Source organism: Myotis nattereri (assembly GCF_964212035.1).
Source record: "Myotis nattereri genome assembly, chromosome: 16".
Taxonomy (NCBI): domain Eukaryota; kingdom Metazoa; phylum Chordata; class Mammalia; order Chiroptera; family Vespertilionidae; genus Myotis; species Myotis nattereri.
The window spans coordinates 21,725,337-21,747,470 of NC_138091.1; the positions used below are offsets into that span (position 1 = coordinate 21,725,337).

The 22,134-nt window shown below is 44.0% G+C and overlaps 1 protein-coding gene across 1 annotated transcript in view; it reads left to right on the forward strand.

Moving 5' to 3' along the window:
- SMG6 (SMG6 nonsense mediated mRNA decay factor) overlaps positions 1-22,134 on the forward strand; it is a 214,777-nt gene that overhangs the window by 167,865 nt on the left and 24,778 nt on the right. The window lies entirely within an intron of this gene.

Sequence of the window (22,134 nt, forward strand, 5' to 3'; positions counted from 1 at the left end):
AACTGGTATTCTAAACCTCAGTCATGATCAGTTTTGCCTGTTTTTTAATTGTATACAGGGGCAAAAGTAGGTTTGCAGTTATTTGTATAGAAAAAGAGATGCGGGTTATGATCATTACAATATTAACTCTGTGTTTTGCGTACTCACAACTGTAAACCTACTTTTTCCAACCCCTGTATAAATGGAATCATAGTACATATCCTTTGTATCTGGCTTCTTTTGTTCAATACCATCTGTGAGAGATCGTCCATGTTGTTGCATGTGAAAGTTTTATTGTTCATTACTTCTGTGTATTGTTTTGTCGTATGAATATGCCACAATTTATTCTACTATTAATAAAAGTTTATTTCTTTTACCAGTCTTGGCTATTATGAATAAAGCTGCCATGAACATTTTTATGTCTTTTGGTGAACATATGCTCTTATTTCTCTTCGATATATACCTAGGAATGGGATTGTTAGATCATAAGGAGGTATATGTTTGACTTCAGTAGACACTGCCAAATGGATTTCCAAGGTGATTGTACCAATATACATGAGCATCTGCAGTATGTGAGAGTTTCACTTGCTCCACATCTTTACCAGCCTTGGTTTTAATTTTCATTTTAGCCTATATGCTAGGTATGTATCTCATTGTAATTTTAATCTCCATTTCCCAGGTGAATAATGATGTTATACCTTTACTTCTGCTATTGGCCCTTGAGAGATCCTCATTAGTCGTGTGCTCTTTCCTGACTTTTGTTTATTTCCCTTGAGTGATTGGTCTTCCTTGATATATAGAATTTTTAAAATATTCTGAATATAAGTCCTGTGTTGGATATATACTAGTAGATTGAAGAGATCTTCTTCAGTCTGTGCTCATGTTTTCACTCCTAATGGTGTCTTAGATGAACACAAGTTCTTAATTTTAATGAAGTCAAATTTATCATTATTCTTCTACTATGGTTAGTGTTTTGTGTCCTATTTAAGAAATATTTGCCTACTCCAAGATCATAAAAATACTCTATTTTTTTCTTCTAGAAGTTATTTTTCCTTTCACATTTAGGTCTCTAATCCATCTCAGATTAATTTTTGCTTATGGCATGATGTAGAGGCAAGGTTAATCTTTTCCCATACAGATAGCCAGTTGATCAGGCATGATTTATTACAAGATCAGTTTTACCCACTGAACTACAAGGATGCCTTGTCGTAGTCAGGTGATTATATATGTTTGGGTTTATTTCTAGACTTTCTGTTCTTCTCCGATGGTCTGTTTATCTGTCCTTGTGCCATTATTGTTGAGTATTAACTTAAAAGTTTCCAAACTTGCCCTGGCTGGGTGGCTCAGTTGCTTGGAGTATTATTGTCCCATACACCAGAAGGTTGCAGGTTTGATCCTTGGTGTCAGGGCACATACCTAGGTTGCAGGTTTGATCTCTAGTCGGGGCGTGTATGGGAGGCAACCAATCAATGTTTCTTTCTCACATTACTGGTTTCTCTCTCTCTCTCTCTCTCCTCTTCCCCCCCCTCCCCCCACTTTCTCTCTCTCTCAAAATCAATTGCCTCAGATGAGGATTTTCTAAAAAATTCCAAACTTTTCACAGTGACTCTTCTAGATAAATATTTACTTATTCTTTGGTAAGTATCCTTCTATTCCCTTGTAATACCTTTTCATGTTAGGTGATTTTTTTTTTTTCATCCTTATTGGAGCAGTCTAAACTATTCCTATTGAGAGCTTAGATATGTAGATATGTCTCTGTTAAGATTTTCAGGTGCAGATAAAGGGAAAAGAGGAACCTTTAATTTACACTGCTGGTATTAAACTCTCCTAGAGGAGGGTGGAAAGGAAACTAGAGCTAGAGATAGTCATGGCAAGGAGCTAAACCCTCTGTTTCCTAGAGTAGACCAGGTTTACTGTTCTTTTTTTTTTTAAATATATTTTATTGATTTTTTTACAGAAAGGAAGGGAGAGAGATAGAGAGTTAGAAACATCGATGAGAGAGAAACATCGACCAGCTGCCTCCTGCACATCTCCCACTGGGGATGTGCCTGCAACCCAGGTACATGCCCTTGACCGGAATCGAACCTGGGACCTTTCAGTCCGCAGGCCGACGCTCTATCCACTGAGCCAAACCAGTTTCGGCAGGTTTACTGTTCTTATTTTGGGGGGTTTCCCCCTATTTTAGAAGCCAGCCTCAACTTTCTTTCTTCTGCCTCATGTGGGCACCTGACACCACTGGTAAGTCAGCAACTGCTAAGTTTCTTCGGATACCCTGGTGGGACCCTGTTGTGCCTTTCTATGTGTGCCACACCCACTTTGGTTCTTGTCCTAGTTGCTCCCGGATAAGAGCATTAGTGGGGTACTGCTGCTACGGTCTCATCTACATACTCATCAGGCAGGCAAAGGGTTGAACATCAGTTGTCATTTTCCTCATTCCAGTCCCATCTGCAGTTTGTCTTGCAGAAAATTCCTCATAGTTTCTGGTATGTGGTTGCCTGGTACCAATATATGCTTTCTTCATTCTCCCCCCACCCCCACCCCTGTAATTTCAATGGAAAACTGGAAGGGTGGACAAAATAGCTAGAAGCATGTACTTAAAGCCATTTTAATTACAAGTCGGTGCTAGTTTTTTAAAAATTGAGTGTCTAGCTTTCCAAGTTGAATACTTTGAAAGTCATTGTTCATTTTATTAAGATGAGCATTGTTCTTAAAATGTGTTTGCATGGATTTATATCTGTGTGACTTGTTACTTCATAATGAGTAGCTCTGCTACTCTCCTGTAGATTCAGGAAATTCAGTATTCATGAAGATACCCTTCAAGTCTTCCTGTATTGAGTCAACTCTTCAGCTTGGTATCTCCTCTACCCTCACCCCTGCAGCCTGAATATGAGTAGAACCATAGCCCAAAGGCTCCGTAAGCTGCACTGAGAAAGATAGGACAGTGACAGATACCCAGAATGGGGTAGGAGAGATTGTTTTGAATGCCTTTATTTGATAATAAATGCCACATGGCTCTCTTGCCAGTGGGGAAGAGAAACTGACTCTGGGATTAGGGATGACCCAGTTTGTGCTCTTCAGCTAGAGCCCTTTCCCAATTTAGCTTGTCAAAGACCCAGCTGAGAAGCAGGGACTATTCCCTATATTCTTTGTAACTCCAGTGCTGGTTAAAAGTCTCAGGAATTAGTAAGCAGTAAATTAGTAAGAGTACACATTTACAAGTTTTTGTTTATTTGTTTTGTTTATTTGTAGCTAAAGTATAAAGATGTTCTATTTCATTTTTTATTCAGAAGAAAATATTTTTAATATATTTTTTATTGATTTCAGAGAGGAAGGGAGAGGGAGAGAGATATGGAAACATCAGTGTTGAGAGAGAATCATTGATCAGCTGCCTCCTGCACACCCCCTACTGGGGATTGAGCCTGCAAGCCAGGCATGTGCCCTTGACCAGAATCGAACCTGGGACCCTTCAGTCCACAGGCTGACACACTCTATCCACTGAGCCAAACAAGTTAGGGCTCAGAAAAATGTTAAAGTTTTTATATTCTAATTTAAATACAAGATCTTGGAACAGACCCTCAAGTGATTTTTTCCCCCAATTTATATTTTTTAAATAGGAAATCAGTAATAGGAAATTTAACTAGGAAGACCCTAAGCTCCAAATGTAAAGATACCTCCTTTCTCCAAGAATTAGGCCTGATCAGGTTCTGACCCAATATGGAGTGGGAGGGGACAAATCACAACTAAAGACCTTGGCACTTCTATAAGAAATTTAAATAACAGGCAGACATATAGAGATTCGTAAATATGTACTTGGTGCCAACTAAACCACAGAGAAGATACTGCATTTGTGGTCCAGAGAAGTTAAATATTTGTGGTCAATTTAAAATTCAACATAAAACTCTCATCTGTGATGGAAAATATCCAGAAACTGCATGGAGGCCATGCAAGCTACATAAACTCTCCAAGGCCTCTTCTTTCCCCTGGCTGGGCTAGAAGAGCCTGTTTGCCTCTCCTCATACTGCACACAGCTGGCAAGCCCTTTTAGGAGAGAAAGGGCTCCCTGGCACTCCGGCTACCTACTTTAGAAGGCCCTCTCTGCTTTGTGGTTCACTCCTTCACATCTGATCAAGCAGCATATTATCCAAGAACCTTTCCCTGTCCATCTTATATAAAACTAGAGGCCTGGTGCATGAAATTCATGCGCTCGGAGGGGGTCCCTCAGTCCAGGAGCCTTCGGGAGATGTCCGACTGCCGGCTTAAGCCTGCTTCCTGTGGTGAGCAGGCCTAAGCCGGCAGTCGGACAGCCTTAGAGCTGCCGCGGAGGTGGAAGAGGCTCCTGCCACTGCCGCTGTGCTCACCAGCCGTGAGCCCAGCTCAGGGCTTCTGGCTGAGTGGTGCTCCCCCTGTGGGAGCGCACTGACCACCATGGGGCAGCTCCTGTGTTGAACGTCTGCCCCCTGGTGGTCAGTGCGCGTCATAGCAATCAGTCGTTCCACTGTTCAGTGAATTTGCATATTAGCTTTTTATTATATAGGATAGCAATACTCTCCCCAACCTTGTTACTCTCTGTCCCTCTTACCCTACTTTTTTATAGTACTTCCTATTACATGTTCTTTATTTATTTGCTTATTTGTTTCTCAGTTTCACAAGAATGTTAAGCTCCATAACATCAGGAGCATTGTTTTATTGAGTACTGTATTTCTAGTTCCTTGAATACGGCCTACCACATAGCAGTTACTTAATAAATATTTCTTGAATGAATTCAGTGGAATACCTTAAAACGTTTCAGGAAGTACAGTCTAGGAAGCAAAGAGTTATATATCCTGCTCGGAATAGGGTACTGTTATATGGTAGATCCTCAGACTGTGAGATCAGCCTAAAACACCGTCAATGCTTTTCTTTATATATATAATTATTGATTTCAGAGAGGAAGGAAGAGGGAGATAGAGATAGAGAGAAAGAGAGAGAGAGAGAGAAACATCAATGATGAGAATGAGAGAGAATAATCCATTGGCTGCCTTCTGCACGTCCCCTACTGGGGACCGAGCCCACAACCCAGGCATGTGTCCTTGACCAGAATTGAATCTTGAACCCTTCAGTCCACAGGCCGAGGCTCTATCCACTGAGCCAAACCAGCTAGGGCAATGCTTTACTTTCTATTCCGTGGTAGCTGCATATGATTCCCAAGAGGGAGACTGGCACTTGCAGATGGTGCCTGAGCCTTCAGATGTACAAGGCACCTGGCTTACACATAGTGATAGAATTAACAGTTTAACATTCATGTTGCAGTGTTTCTAGCCTTCAAATTTGTTGAGGACTCTTTGATGTGGGAGCTCTTTCTGGACAGAATGCAGACTGGAGCACATACTTACACTGTTCATATTCTTTTTTGACATGTAAATGCAGCCCCTCTTGCCCAGCTTTTTGTCATTTGAGACCCTGCCTGGTTGAAGGGACTGTTGTTGCTCATCAGGCCTGTTGGACCTGATGATGAGTGATAGACTTGACTGATTTGCTCCTATCTGCTTTTCTTTGCTAGGTTTTCCAGTCCCCCCAATACAGAGAAACTGTTGCAATAAACACATTAGGTTTTCTGGATCTGTTCCAGAACCTTATTGTTGATGACCTTTAGCATTTGGCATGAAGTGTGCTCCACAATGGTGTTGATAATCTCTAAGATAACTGTCAAGTTTTAAAAATGGCAATGTGTATCACCATTTGTATTTATAAGGTATAGGAAGAGCCCATACTTAATTGTATATGACAGTGTATGCATACATATCTCTGAAGGACATACCAGAAACTGGCATGGGGCTGGGGAACAGAGGTTCTAGAAACCAGAAGTAAGATTTTGTTTCTAAAATTCAGCTGCTTGTACTGTTGGTTTGTTTTAACATGTGCCATGTGTGTAAACACATGTATAAGCAGCTTCGGTTTGGCTGGTACTTGAAGCCAAGGTGACTCCATATCTTCATTACCCCCTAGAAGAGAAACTATCGTTAAACTTCTTTTCTGCTTTGTCAGCAGCAAGAGTGACTTTAGCCTAAATGACAGAATTTGGTGACAGCTTTTAGCTCTTGTGGTCAATAAAAAAGATAGTTTAGGCTGTGTGTATAGGCTTCCCTAGTACAGGCTGGTACAGAAATTTTCTCTTTCTTATCAGTATGAAGCACTGAAACTGTACTTTAACAAAGTTTATACAGTAGTCGCCCATTATCCACAGGGGATTCATTCCAAGACCCACAGTGGATGCCTGAAAGTGAGGATTGTACTGGACCCTATATGTACTATTTTTGCTCTGTCTACATACCTATGATAAAGTTTAACATCCTCTTGTACTTTGTTGCCATTATTACATAAAATAGGGGTTGCTTGTACAGAAGCACTGTGATACCGGGACAGTCAGTCTGATAACTGAGACAGCTACTAAGTGAATAATAGGCAGGTTGGGTATCTGGCATGGATACAGTGGACAAAGGGATGATTCACACCCCAGGCAGGACATAGCAGGACAGCGTGAGATTTCATCATGCTACTCAGAATGGTCACAGTTTAAAACTTAATTATCAATTGTTTGCTTCTGGAATTTTTTATTTAATAATTTTGGACCATGGTTGACCAAGAGTATCTGAAACTGCAGGAAGTAAAACCGCGGATAAGGGAAGACACTGTAATTGTTTGCATGTCGTTCTGTGTGTGTGCTCCAACAGTAGAGCAAGCAGTCTTCCTAGTTACCAGCTGGCTGTCTCTATCCCTGTTCTTAGTCTAATAACTTGGAAAGATTTAATAAATAATCAGAAATATATTCTAACAGCAGCTTTTTTATTTCTTTTTCAAATCCTATGAGGATATACTACATAGGGTTGGTGATCAGGAATGGACCAGATGAGATACCATAAACTCTAATGCCATTTTGCCAGAATGACCTGCAGAAAAATACATCTCCCTGATCTGAATAAAAGTCATAGTCCTCATGCTCTGTTCTGTTCATAAGAAATGTCCATATAAGTTATTCTGTCTGGGCTTGAGTTTACTCAATGTAAAATGGGGGTGACAATAGTACCTTTGTAAGATTTCAGTAAGGATTAAATGAGATAACATAAGTGAAAATGCCGACATTATAAAAATAAAAGTCTCTTCAACATGTTTGTTCTTCATAATAAGTGGAGGGGGCTGTTAAGAAAACTCCAAAGAAACAACCAGTTATAATCCAGTTTACACCAAATTCCCATATATCTTCCCAGATTATCCTACAATTTCTATTGCTGTTTTCTGTAATCCATAAGGATTTTCTCATAATCTCTACTATCTTCAGTTTTTACCCTCTCAGTTGTTGCTATTATCTGTGGCTTTGGATGTGAAAAAACCAACCAAACAAAAAGCGCTTGTTGGATTTGCGTTTTAGACTATGTTCAGGCCCAGCAAGAAATTAGACAGGATTCGGGCATTTTCCTGGAGGCAAGGCATTATTCCAAGGATTCTCCTATAATGGAAACCCTCAAGTGAGAATCTGTGTACTCTTGAAGGAGAATAGCAAAACACCACTTTGAAAATAAAATCATGCTGTCCTGGGCATTCCAGTGCTTCCCGGGCTGGCCTTCTTTTGACACCATTCCTTTCTGCGATCCCACCCCACTCAGCCCTGGCACATAGTCAGTCCCATGAACATGCCACCTGCTCGCTCTCCCCCCCCCCCCCATCCTTTGGCTGCTCAGTTTACTTTTTCCACATCCTCACCCTCTTCCAGTTCCAAACTAAATAACCTTCACAGATGGCTTGTTCCATCAGAGCTGTTTCAGAGCACAGGACAGTGATGTGGGGTCCAGGAGGAACTGCCAAAGCCCGAGGCTGCCCTTCCTACACAGACCCAAGACAACTTTGTCATCAGCTCCCTAGAAGTCCATGGACAGCGAGCAGAAAGGCTGGCAGATTGGGTGGTGGAATGTCTCTTTAACACTATAATCCTCTAGCAGCTAGCAACTAGTTCTCACTTAGATTTACAAGTCAAAACCTAGAGCTGGATACATTGCATACTCAATTTTCCACATAAGACAGAGCACTTTGTAGTTGGCATTTCTCCCCCAGTTTTTTACAGCATGGAAACCCAACAGGAAATGGCAGTCCCATTTGTGTTTTGGATCATGGTTTGAGTCCTTACTGAACTTCTTTGTGAACTTCTGGAGAGGTCTAGATCCCTGCCCTGCCTGACCTGAAGGGCAGTATTCCCAGCTGTCAGCACATCCTTGGGAAGAGGGTGAACTTCAGTCGCCTATTAGAAATCCTGCAGATGAGAGAAGACCCAGCATTTCACTCTTTCTTTCCTGTCAGCAGGACATGTAAGTTTCCTGCCTGCCTTGTCATCAGCTTTGAGATATTTTTCTCCTACATCCCCCCAAGTATGCAGTGGTGTGTAAGCTTCTGCCCCCATTCATGATCCCAGCACCCTCCGTCCCTCTGTTGTAATCAGATGGGTCTGGTTAATTTTGCCCTCGTGACAAGACAGCCTTTTCCTTGTCCTCACAGTTATTCCTGTGGAACTTAAGACCTCTCTGATCATGGTCTCCTCTCTTTCCCTTCCTTCTGTCTCATCTCTCTCTAAGTGTAGCCTCTGGTTCCTCTGAGGTCACTGAGAAAAGGCAGTATGTGCCATTTACTATTATAAGAGTCTCTCTTCCCTCAGTAAGCAGAGTTCCATTGAAAGACCCCCCACCCTTCCTCCATCAAAAGCCATGTTGTTGGCTTAATCTGCTTGAATTTGCGCATAACTTGGCAGGGAACAATGGCATGTGTGGAGTGGTCTGGCCAGACAAAGGGAAGGTAACTCTCAGAGCGGACAGTTGAAGCTTCCCCTGGAAACACCAGAAAAGAGAAGGAAAAAGAAAATTCTGTGGCAGGAAAAAAAACTATTCTTTCTCTTCTCCACCTTCATATCTTCCTCCAAGATCAAGAGTTACCAGATGAACAGAACTGTTGTTTGCACAGTAAAAGTTTCTGGGACTGATGGGTTTATGTAACCTTTGTGTGCCAGCTGGAAGAAGGAAGCTTGGATTTCCTTTGTCTTGCCCTCATGCTCTATGATGGACCTTCCTCTCTACAATACATCCAGAGGTCAACACTGTGTAGTGCAAATAACTTTCTGGGGACACTCATGCATACGTCTTAACTTGGCACCCAACAGTGACTAGTTTCCCATATTCATTCAGCTCATCAGCTGATTAACTGAAGTCTTACCCATACTGTGTCCAGGGAAATTAAATCTGAATGATAGAACTCCTTTTAGGGCACATGCATTGAGAAATATTTTTTTTTTTTTTTACGTTTCAGGTTGGTGTATTTGTTTAACCAGAACAGGCCATTTGTTTGCCCATGTAGTCTGTAATCTCATTTTATTTTTTAATCTTTATTGTTGAACGTATTACATATGGCCTTTTTTCCCCCTGGAATTTTTAATGTTAGTACCTCTGTTCTTGCCTGTAACTTAGCCAAGTACCTATTTGATTTATGTTAATTTAGATGCAAATTCGTCATAAGTGTTTATTTTGTCTTGGGGGTAGGCCTTTTGGCTCCTGGGCAAGGGGGATATCCTTTAGTGAAAAGGACTTGAAGTAGGTCCCTATCTCCAAAAGTATCAATACCTTCGTAAGAGGCTACAAAGTATAACGGACTGAGCACAGACCTTTGGAGTAAGATAAATCTAGGTTCAAATCCCAGCTTCACCACTTACTGGATATTTCTTTCCTCAGAGCTTCAATTTCCTCTTCCTCTTTCTATCTCACAGGATTACTGTGATAATCAAATGAAATAACATAATGCCTAGCAACCATCAGTCACCACTTCATCTCCACCACAGCTTTCCCAGTAAAATGGGATATGTCAGCCATCGAGAAGCTGTGACCAGTGAAAACTGCAGAGGAAGTAAAATGCTATTTTTTTCTACTTGCCATTACCCTGAACCTCTGTCCTGGGCTTCTTGCATGGTCATGAGTTTCTGTTTTTAGAACGTGCCCAACCTGAGTTTGGTCACTGTTCTTTTTCCCTCGTGAAGACTCCTTTCATGATCAATACCCAAGGGCTTTAGGATGTCTAGATGGTGATTCTCCTAGAAGGCAAGCCTGATCCCATGCCACAAAGGTGTTGCTGGCAAAATGGTCTCCAGAGACCACTCTTGACCTCTTCGCACCTTGGCTTTTCTTAAGAAGCCTTTCCTGGCTTCAGATCTGGTGAGAAACCAGCCAGAGAGCTTGTCCTCAGCCTCCGGTGGGACGCACAGGTTTGGCTTATACCCTGCAAGTGGCCTGGAGGGAGCTCCAGGGTGTTGGAGATGGCCATGGGAAAGAAACGGCTCAGAAAAAGAGCACGGTCTGTGAGCCAGCGGCTCCCCACTGCCTGCTGGAGCGGGCTCAGCGAGGCCTCTGACAAGAGGCTTCAGAACACTAAACAGGTGATTAAAACATCAGTCCGAGTCTTTCCAAACCTCACAGAAAGCCAAAAACTTAGTTTGGACACCAACAGAAATTTTCCACTCTGGAGCTTTATAAACTGATCTGCTGTTTCTTCCTCTGCTCTATGGCCAGAGGGGAGCTCTGTGCTAATGATTCCATAAAACCCTCCAAGTCTTCCTTAGTGGCTTATCATATGAGAAGAACCTATACCACCTTTTTCCGTCAAGAATTGTCTCCTATGGAAACAGATTCTGAGTCATCAACCCTTCCAAAAAGGCGAAGCCCAGCTCTTGGCACTATCCCCTAGGACAGAACAGCTCCCCCATCAAGGTCAATGGCAGAGCTGAACTGTCTTTCCTCTCCTCCTTTCCAAGATGCCTTCCCAGAATCATAGAAATCTTTAGGAATGGAAAGGGATCTTCAGGATCATCTGTATTTTGCAAACAAGATTCAGTAACTTGACCAGGTGAGGACAGCATGAAGGAACTTTTCCTCTAGACCAGTGATGGCGAACCTTTTGAGCTCGGCGTGTCAGCATTTTGAAAAACCCTAACTTAACTCTGGTACCATGTCACATATAGAAATTTTTTGATATTTGCAACCATAGTAAAACAAAGACATATTTTTGATATTTATCTTATTACTTAAATGCCATTTAACAAAGAAAAATCAACCAAAAAATGAGTTCGCGTGTCACCTCTTACACGTGTGTCATAGGTTCGCCATCACTGCTCTAGACCCTGCTCTCCCTGGACCTGGGCCTGTCAGCTGCCCAAGAAAAGCATACCCAGCCCAGGAGTTCAGTCTTCAGAAATCAGCAACAAGATTGCCCCTCTTTGGTTTTTTGTTTGTTTGTTTTGTTTTTTAAATTTTTATTGATTTTTTTTTTAGAGAGAGAGAAACATCGATTTGTTGTTCACTTACTTATGCATTCATTGGTTGATTCTTCTATATGCCCTCACCGGGAATCAAACCCTCAACCTAGACATATGGGGATGATACTCTAACCACCTGAGCTACCCAGCCAGGACGAGGCTGCCCCCCTTTGAGTGTCTATACTAGATCAGATTTTCCCCCTTGTGGGATGTGAGCATCTCTGTCCCTAGCACAGGTAAATGGTCCAGATCCATGGGGAACTGTGGCAGTTGGACACTGATTAAGAGAAGAGGCATGTTGTAGCTCCTCCACTTACAGCATAACCTTGAGCAAGTCTGTGCCTTGATTTCTTCATCTTCCAAATTGAGATAACAGCCCTTCCTACTTCATAGAGTTGTCGAGATTAGGTGAGTTGGTGTATGTAAAGCATTTGGCATGGTGCCTCGCATGTAGCAGCCATGCTGTTATTGGGAACTTTTAAGGATGGATGAAGCACATAGCAGGTTTGTTGTTATGCCTTAGAAGGCCCAATGGTGCTCTCCCAGGAAGCGGCTCTCGTGAAGTGGCAAGAACACTGGACTAGAAAGTCATTACATCTGGCTTCAGATCTCATTGAAATTACTCAAGTTTCAGTTTTCTTACCTCTATTATCATTATCTAATTGTAATAGTTAATTTCTTCATAGGGTGCTAAAGACTTTATAGATCCTAAAAGTGCCAGGGAAAATATAAGGTCATATTTTTTGAACCTTAGCTAAAGTGGAGTTGCATTTTGAAGAACTGACCAAAATGTGGCCCCCTATCTTTTCAGCCTTTACAGTAGTGATTGTGAAACTTCAGTGTTCATAAGTACCTGGGAGACTTATTTAAAGTGTACAGTACAAGGCCCTATCCCCAGAAATACTAATTTATTTAGTCCAAAGTAGAGTCCAGGAATCTATAATTTTAACAAGCTCACAGTGTGATTCTGACTCAGGTGGTTTGAAAAATAATGCTTTTTAGTATTCAGAGGTGAAGAAAGGAAACTAATGCTTATTTAGCTTCTTCTGTGTGCCAACATTTGCCTTACTTATACTTCATCTCACACTATGAATAGACTTTATTTTTTTTATTATTATTGAATGTAGTTATATTTCTTCAATAATTACAAGCAGTAAAATACAATAACCAAAAATATATTTTCTCTAGATATGCACATAATTCTTTTACTAATATGAAAAAGAATGTTATTTCTAAATGTTGAGCCTAGCACAAGCAGAAATCAGCACATGACACAAACACAATTTAGTTAGGTTTAGTTATCAAAGCTTGTCTTGTCTCCAACTATGAGGTACTATTAGCCACATTTGATACTCAGGACTCTAGATGTAGGACTCGAAAATGCAATTTATAGTGACCTTATACCTCAGTCCTAACCTCAGAGAATTTCTGTATTTTTTATATTTTTACTTTGTTGTTGGGATTCTCAAGATATGGGTGTAATATTTCCAAGAGCATAACACCAGTGCTTTGAAGAGCGTAAGTCTCACCTCTTGCTGAGATGTGTTATACCTTACCCTGGGGCAACAGCCTCTACTTACAGCAATGTGTGATGTGCCCAGAGCTTGGCTTCTTGTGGTATCTTATTTCAAACTAGAAACTCTTGTAAGCAGTTTGTCAAGAGAGCACCTATCCCAAGTTATTGAGCCCAAAGTTCACAGGGAACTCCACCTAAAGCAGAGAGTAGCATCTCTTAATCTGTCCAGGGTGTCTGTGTGCAACACAACACAAGGAGCATGATAGTAGACAATGTGGTTAGCACCTCTCCCTGATCATGACGTCCCCTGGAATTGTCCTAAGGTCCTGAGGCTGCAATTTGCCTCCCGCGGTGAGTCATCCACGTTGTCCAAATACCCATAGTGTATGCTGCAGATAGGTTTTCTGTGTGCATGTACATACAAATTACATTGTCTGCCCTTAGGAAACTTACTTAGGACAGAAAATAGGACAGATGAATGGGAAAAGATATTGATAAGCATAAACTAATCAACAGATCAAATTATGGATATCTTGAACTTGAGAGGGAATACATTCTCAGATGACAAATTTAAGACCCAAAGGGAACTTTACAGGCTCCAATGAAAGAAGTACATAACAAGATGAAATCAAATAAGAAAGAATAAATGCATAACCATAACCTTATCCAGAAAGTCAGCTGCACATAGCAAGTAGCATGCAGCCCAATACTAAATAATAGCGTTTCTTATAATGTGGGAGACCTCAGTGTAGGAATGTTATAAAAGGGACTAGTTAGTGGGGTTCTTGCACTTAGTGGGGGAGATACTATTTAGTTACATATGTGAAAACAATTTGGGAATTTGTTGATTTAAAGCTCACAGTGTCTTAGCGCAAGGTGGTGAACAGCAAAACCAAAGCCGTTTTAGTCTATTCATAGAATCAAGGTATCGAGAATGGAACAAGGAGCTGTTCCGCTCGGCTCCCAGCCGCCAGCTCACATGTGGGCACTCGCTACAGGAGACACAGTGGTCTCAGTGAAAGTCTTAGTGAAAAATAAGCAGGATGTTGAGGAGACGGGTGAAGTGAGGAACAGTTGCAGGAAGTGGGACTGTTTAGCCTAGAGAAGGTATCACACAGCAGACTTCAAATAATTTGAGACCAGTCATGTAGAAGCAGAATTAGAGTTTTTTTTTTATGTGGCTGGAGGACAGAATTAGAAGCACTGGGGGGCAGATATGGGTTTAAAAGGGACAGACATTTCTACCAATTTAGAAAAGCTAAAAAATGGAATGGGTTCCCTGGTAGGAAGTGAGCCCCCTTGTAGACTCAAGACAGTAGCAGACCTTTCATACAGCATGGTCTGGATTGAAAGTTAATGGGGGAAATTTGTTAGGTAATAATAAAAATTACTTATTTGTTTCTTAAACATTAAGTAATGGTGGTTTTAAAAAGCTTCCTCGGGTTCTTGAATCTTTTTCCACCTGAAATAGTCAAGAAAGGGTTGGATCACTGGGAGATGATATTGAGGCTCTGAATGATCAGTTACTCTGTGGCATATTAGTAATACCGATGTTGAGGGCTGCTATGAGGTCAGAGAAGATGAAGGAAGTGTGGGACTAACCCCTAGGTGCCGAAGGGACAACTGTGCATTTGGAAGAGGTTAGTGTCAGGTTACTACAGAATCCCTCTGGACTGAAAATTCTGTGAAATCAAGATCTGCCTTGTTTCTCTTGTGTGCCCAGAATGTGTAACAGTCCCTGTCACACATTAGAGCCTTAGGAAAACTGTGTGGACAGTGGCAGGCTTGAAAAGGTTTCTTGGGGGAAAAGCGGCGGGGGGGGGGGGGGGGGGGGCTTTTTATCAAACTTAAAGGAAGATTAGGGAATGAGTTGGCTGCATAAAGGTGAAGTCACTGTAGATTAGGGAAATAATCTGTTAAGTCTCTGAGGTGCAAAGGGGAGCAAATGGCATGCAGGGGAATATCCAACAGGTTGCCTGGGGCCTGGAGTTGAGAATTCGGAAATAATAGCAAGAAGTGAGAGTGGTAATATACAAGTGGGAGGGGTGGGTGGGTGCTAGAGAGCTTGCCCAGATCACAGAAAGCATTGAGAAAAGTTGGAATTTAATCTTGTAGCAAGGCTAAGCCCAAGGGAATTCCCTATCTGTCTTCCTCAGGACCCTTCTGTGTAAAAGGGATAAAGGAGGGGGTGCCAGGTCTCTACAAGGAGCTTCTCTTCCCCTCAGGCTTCCTCTTCCTTTTCCCTTGAGAGAAGAGGAATGAGACTTCTGCCCTCCTGAGTGCTTTAGGTAATGTTTGGGGGTGGGGGGAGGAGTCTTTGAGGTGACACCTCTGTCCCATTCCCCCCCACTGGAACCACAGGACTTTGCTTTGTTCTCTACTGAATCCTCAGGGCCTAGAATAGTGTCTGATGCTGACAGTAAGGCACTTAGTAAATGTTTGTTGAATTGAATGTTGACTAAATGTGTTGAATGCTACCAATGTCTCAGGACTGCTCACACACACACATAAAATAAATAAAACCAGAAATAAACCAGGTGAAGGAACCTGAACACCAGTCTAAGGGGTGGTCTCCTGATCCTGCCTGTCCGGAAGGCAAATAAGAATGTGGCTCAGAGCAACTAGAGCCCAGGATACAGTGCTCCTGGCCCAAAACTAACTGGCAGTATGGAAACAGACTGCATTGGATATTTGCAGACTGAGACGGATGCAAGGGCTTTCATCCCCAGGGGCTGAGCTCGTAGCCTCCCCTGCTGGTTCAGTGAGTGAGGGCCCAGAGCCTGTGTTCCAGGTTTCAGACCAGCTGAAGCCAGCCAGACCTGAAAGGCTTGTGTTGGCAGTGCCAGTATCCGCCCCTAATGCTGCCAATTTGGGTGGCTGCTTTCAGAGCACTCCGCAGGGGAAGCAGATTGGACTGCAGCCCGTCCAATCCGCTGCTGCCTATAGTTTGCTCTCTGTGACGCGCTCACCATTAAGAATTCACCTTGCTCGTACAGCCAGAGCTCACGCTCTAGAAGAGAGTAGTTTCTCTCTGTGAGGGAACAGTTCAAGAAGAGCAAGCGGTACTCTGCCCAAGAGAACCCAGATTCCTGTCTGGCTTTGTTCAGAAGGTCCAAGCTCAGAAAATACAGGTGGGTAGAAAATGCCTCTGGGAATTTTTCTCATCATTTCTGTTGTATTGAGAGGCCTGGAACAAGGATGCAGCAGGGTCTTGTTTAAGGAGGGTACTATTAATAAAGACAAAGCAACACACACACCACAGAATGAAGGAACCAGGTGGGCAAGGCAATTGTGACTGTCGCTACAGGGTTTTATTTCTGATGTGTGCATTGCTGGCGTGCTTGTCCTAAAGCCCAGACCCTTAAGGCCTCTCTAGAGTCCTATAAAATACATACATGCCTCTCTGGTTAAGTCCAGGAATTTTTTGGAGAATTAGGAAGAGCGACAACTAGAGAGAGCTGGGTCCTCCCTCCACCAAGTGGCCTCTCTAGCAGCCTGGATCCAGTACCTTAGCTCTGAATAAAGTATTTCAGCAGCTTCAACATGCAGGTAAGCATTCCAGGGCCTCTCCCCTCAGCCCTAGGCTGTGTGCCAGCCCCAGGCTTCCTTCCTTACTTCTGAGCCTGGTTTCCACACATCTCAGTGATGTTAGGCAGAGTGCCCCTCCCGCCTCTGAGCAGAGTGACGCAGCAAAGAAGAAAGAAAATAACAGCCACTTATTTACTGAGCACTTACTGGGCCAAAGGCACCTTGCTAAGTATTGGCTATGCATTATCTCCTTTGAACATCACAAACAACTTGAGCAACAGAGGCTCAGAGACTTTAAGTAACTTGTCTAAGGAAACACAGCTAGTAAGTGGCAGTTAAGGTTTGATCTCAGGTTCAAGTTTCATAGCCTGACTGTGAAGCCTATCTCCCTGTATTGCTTAAACTTGCCTCTTCCAGAATGGACCCGTGTTTCCTACTGTACTTGCCTTCTCACTGCCAATGTGTATTCCACATCTTCTCTGTTCTCCCAGCTCTCTGCAGTGTGAACATAATCTCCCTCTCAGTAGCCAAGTACCCGCACCTTTTGGAATCTTCAATAAAACTATTGGCGTATTCTCCGTTCCCCCCCCCCCACCCCCCCAGTCTTCCCACCCAACCATTTGCCAGTTCCCGTGCCCTTCTTTCTAGGAAGCAAGGCAGGATATGGGTGGCCTGAGCAGGCTGCATACCACTCTGAACAGGCTTCTATCTGTACATTGCCAGCTGATTTGTAACGGTCCACATTGCCTCTGCTAAGAAGGAAACACAGCTGTTGGGACCAGACACGTGGAATGGTGTGACAACTACAGGTTTGCCAGGGATGTTAGCATTTCATCTTGTGACCCTCAGCTAGCCCAGACCAACTATAGAATTGGGAGGGCTGGGTCTGGACATGGGGATCAAAAGGCACTGAGGGAGAGACCTATGCTTAACTGTCTTGCGTAGAAATGAGGTCCTGCTATAGCAGGGATAGGGAAAGCAGAAATGCTGATTGAGCTGATCCCCCTGGACAGTATGCCCAGGGGTTGTCAGGATATGCATCTGGCACAAGGACCATGTCTGCTCTCCCTCTGATCCCTTTGTCATTCAGCCCCTGCATTGGTGCTTCCTTTCTCTGTCTCTCTGTTGTAAACTGTTGCTTCTGTCTTCAGAGTGATTGTTCATCCTTGTGGCCAGCTTTCCCCCTGCCCCTGGAGTCTGCTCCCCACCTGGAAGCCCCTCCCCCTAGGAATGTGAATAAAACATTTCCTGTCTTCCCAGCTCCAGAGGATTCCCTGGATCTGAACTTTAATTGGCAGGCCTCTTCTTAGGCTGACCCACCCTTGGCCACTACAGAATTGTCCTACCTATTCTTCAGTCTCCTGTGAGAGTGAGTTGTGCATAACTAGAGGTTCCCAGTTTGTGAAAACACTTTAATCTGAGTTCAGTTTTTTGTAGCCAATCCTGTAGGCTTGACTCATTGAAGATGATAATTAACCCATTGCTAATTGACCTCAAAAACCAGCCAAACAGCTTGTATTTTTACCAGCCTTGGTTGTGGATTTGTAGGCTATTTTAAGGTTTCTTAATAATCTCAGCAAGACTTCACTTTCCTGTCTGCATCTTATTTGCTCTAAGGATATTCTGTAAAATTAACAAGCTATAAAGTTTGAATGAAGGTTTCAACAAATGTGAGAATAATTGACTGCATTTAGCGAAACAAGAAAAACAATCTGTAAACTTGCGTTTGTAGGGGAAAACCCGTGTGATTTTTCTCTTTAACCAGAGGAGCAATAACAAGCAGGACTTTCTAAGACCAAAAAATATAGAACTGGCTGATAATGCACGTTTAAATTCTGATTCCCTCCAAATCAAAAGTTCAGAAAAAGAAATTTTGAAAAATCTAACCAACCACTACGGTGCTCATGCCTTCCAGGAGGTCTGTATGGAGAAAACGGGGACCCATAAAGATAAAAGAGTTCCTCATTCCCTGGAGTCTGCATCCAGAGGAACCTGGTTCCACTCTCTGACCCCGCCTCCTGTTCCCCTGCCAGACTGGGATGGTGGTGGGAGGTGTCCTCCCTTCCCCATGGCTGCTCTGAGGTGTGCGTATTAAATCCTACAACTCAGACTGCAGCAGACTCTGGTGCCTGGTGCTCAGTTCCTTTTCTCTCTCGCCCTCCCCTGTCTTCCATAAGACAGCTTAGATCTCTTTTTCTTCTTCTTTTTTCTTTTTTTTCACATCTTTCTTTCTGTTTCTACCTGGGCACCTCTGCCCAAGCTGGGCATGCCCTCTGCTGAGTGGCTGTGGAGAGTCACCAGTTTTCAGAGAACTCCATTCTTGGCTTATCTGTCATTCCCTAAGGTTCCCAAGATCAGTAACTCAATCTGCCTTCCCTCTTCTCTCTTGACCTAGAAGTTTCTTCCTTCTTTCCTCAAGACCTAACCTTCCTCTTAACTCCAGCCTCCACCTACTCCCCTGCATGCTCACATTCTGTCTTTCTAAGGAACTGAGCCTGGGACTGGCCAGGCTCCTGTACTGACTTGCCGCATCTCACTTTCAGTTTTCCTTTCTGCTTGGTTCTTTGCGTGTGGACCTGATCGGGTGATAACTGGAGCCCTGAAGCTAGAGGTTTCAGTTCCCACTGACGGGGCACGCTGCCTCAGATGGTCCTCAGAAGGAAAAGGGGCTTTCTCTGGGTGCCTTGCTTTTAGCTCTTCCCTGACCTGAAGCCCCAGTTTGTTTCCAAAGATGACTAGAGTGATTTATGTAAGACATTTTGTCCATTAATTCTGGAGTTCCTAATAATCTCTGCAGTGAGTCTCCCTCCGGAAGGCCATGACTGCCATTGAGAAGGTGCAGGGACCCGGGTTTCCTGGGGCACTCCCTAGCCAGCAGCCCTTTTCCCCACCTCTAGCCCCAGTCCAGCACAACCTGTTAACAGACCAGGAAGGAACACCATGCTGCCCAGCTCTCTCCCCTCTAGAGAATCCAGAGTTTGCCCAGAGCTACAATGTACATACCACTTACATTCTCTGTTTTTCATTGATACAAGATGGAAAAATATACTCATGACAAGAGCTGTTGTGGGGATTATGTCATACACTTCATCTGGACTCCTTCCTCTCCAAGCAGGGAGCCTAGCTTTAACCCCTCTCCTACCAGGAAGTCCTCCTGGGCCAGCCAAAGATTATCTCAGAGTTGGCTCTTTGGGGGTGGTTTGAAGGGCTTCTTCCATCATGATGTCTCTTATTTACTGTATTTAAAGGTTTGTCCCCCAGGTTCAAGCGCTGGAGGCTTTGTCTAGGACAGGGGTCCTCAAACTACTGCCCGCGGGCCACATGCAAATACAGATACTGTATTCGTTCCCGTTTTGTTTTTTTACTTCAAAATAAGATATGTGCAGTGTGCATAGGAATTTGTTTATAGTTTTTTTTTAAACTATAGCCTGGCCCTCCAACGGTCTGAGGGACAGTGAACTGGCCCCCTGTTTAAAAAGTTTGAGGACCCCTAGTCTAGGAGAATATTATCATCAATCTGTGAAACTCTAGGGTCCTCACCCCTCTAGGCTCATTTCTCATATCACAAAGCAGAATGCTTTAGGTGGCATGCTAGCAAGCTAGAGACAGGAGGCTTCTCTCTGCCTCTGGGCAAGCCCTAGACTTTGTGCCTCTAGGTTCCCCATTTACCGAATAGCTAGAACCCCATGTCTTTCACCCACAGTGCACTTTGGAAAGATAAGGAGACTGTGTACAATCTTGGCTGGTCCCCTGCTAGTTGGATTGCAAAGGAACAGGGACCCTCTTCTAAAAGGTTGGGTGACTTTTCTTTCTCCAGACAGGTAGAATCCTTTTCAGGCCTCTTAGCACCAGCTCAAAGACCCCACTGGATCAAAGCCCTTTTCAGAATCAGCCAAGAGTACCCTTGCCCTTAGGGGAGGGACTAGTGGCCCTAGTAAACAAACTCTCAGGGGAAAGCAGGTGCCTTCGAAAGGAGTGAAAATGAAAAAGGGACTATTGGGAGGGGGGCGTTCCATTGTGCTGTTGAGTCTCTGTGAATGACAGTTCCCAGTGATCCTCTAAGGATGTGTGCAGGCAGGCTCAGGATGTCTGCATCCCTAGGTCCCGCTGTGCCCTGGAAATCCCCATCTCCAGAAATCCACATCCACACATGTGGTCTTTCTCCCTCCTGGCCAGGAATCGCACACTTCCTGAGCCACTCAGAATGCCACCCAGCCTGTGTTCTAACAGCGGGAATTTTCCTGCCCTCCCGTCAGCACACACGCACGGGCACACTCTCCTCTTCTGGGTGGATTGCTGCTGCACATTACAGGAGTGTCACCATAACCTCTCACCATCCAGGTGATGCCAAGGACCCTGGCAAGCTTCTTCTCTGTCCTCCTCCCCCCTAAACCCCCACCTCCTCGCCATTCAGCAGTAGCAGCCTCATACCGAAAAGGAAAGTCCTGGACCCATTACATAATTCTCCATAGTGCAAGCAGTAGCTAGGGCATAAGGTCAGAGGTCATAGTGGGGTCAGGTGGCTGACACACACTGTAACGACAAGGTGGTTAAAATTAGACCACAGAGAGGAAACTGGCAGTCTTGTGGAAATGCAGAAGTTTCCTCTGCAAGTGTGAGGCTGGGGATTCAGGGAGGCCACTGTGCGTGCTGCCTGCCAGGCTATTACTCATTTCAGCTCTGTTCTTTAATGCCTTTTAGCCCCTGCTTCTGTATTTCTAGCCTTCCTCATCACTTGTTTGAATACACGCGATGGAATCCATGGTTACCTGCCCTGGTCCAAGGAGAGCTTCCTTCCTCCTTCAAGGAGGTATAAGCCCAGGACCAGGCACCCCAAGCTCAAGACAGCTATTCTTTCCAAAGCCTTATCTGGGTAGCTGAGCACCTTTTAGGTTAGCCTCTCAGGTGGAAGTAGTTGAAATGCATAGCCTGAGATTCAGGCCTGTAGTGATTCCAAGACCATTGGTGAGGGTGAGCAGGAGCCACTCCTCGGCAGGGAGAGTAGCAGGTTTTGCTGGAAAAGGGAGTAGAGGATGGAGTCACATAGCACCTGTGATAGAGTGGTGCTCGTTTCCACAGTATCACAGGAATAGGGATCATGCCTGCCTCGTGGCTCCTGGTGGTACTCAGCCGACTTTCTCTGTGCTCGTCAGTCCTTACTGTGAGCTTCCTGTGTGCCCCACTCCCTGGCAAGGGGAGCTTAGGAGATGTAGTCTTTGCCACCAGTGGGGTTATTGTCCAAGTGAAGGAGTAACAAATGCACCTGTGAAACAGCAACAATCAAAGACAGACTCCAAGTTCATACTTTACTGTGTGATTCAGACATAGAATTCCCTATCGTACTGTGGAGTGGGAAAGCTTTGAGGGGGCAGGGGACACTCAGTATGGGCTAGAGTCAGTGACGATGAGAACGGGCTGCCACCCTGTGGCATATCTGACGACTGAAGTGTGTTTCCCTGTGTGGATTGGCCTTCACCAGCTTCCGAGCTTCAGATCAAATAGGGCCCCTCCTCTGCCTTGGTGGCTGCCCTTTCATATGGAGGAGAGGACCGCAGAGGCCAGAGATGGAGAAAAGGGCATGAGGGGGTGCAAGCAAAGCAGATGGGTTTGCAGGTGAGGCCACCATGTGTGTGTGGTCTCACAGGAAAAGGACCCCAGACAAGGTGACTATGGAGACTTCATCTGAGACACTTACAAATTTGACGATTGCTCAAGATATTGAATTTCATTTCAGCTAAATCAGCCCCAGCTTCTCTGACAGCACTGGCGTATGTGCTGATGTGGCCACATGGGA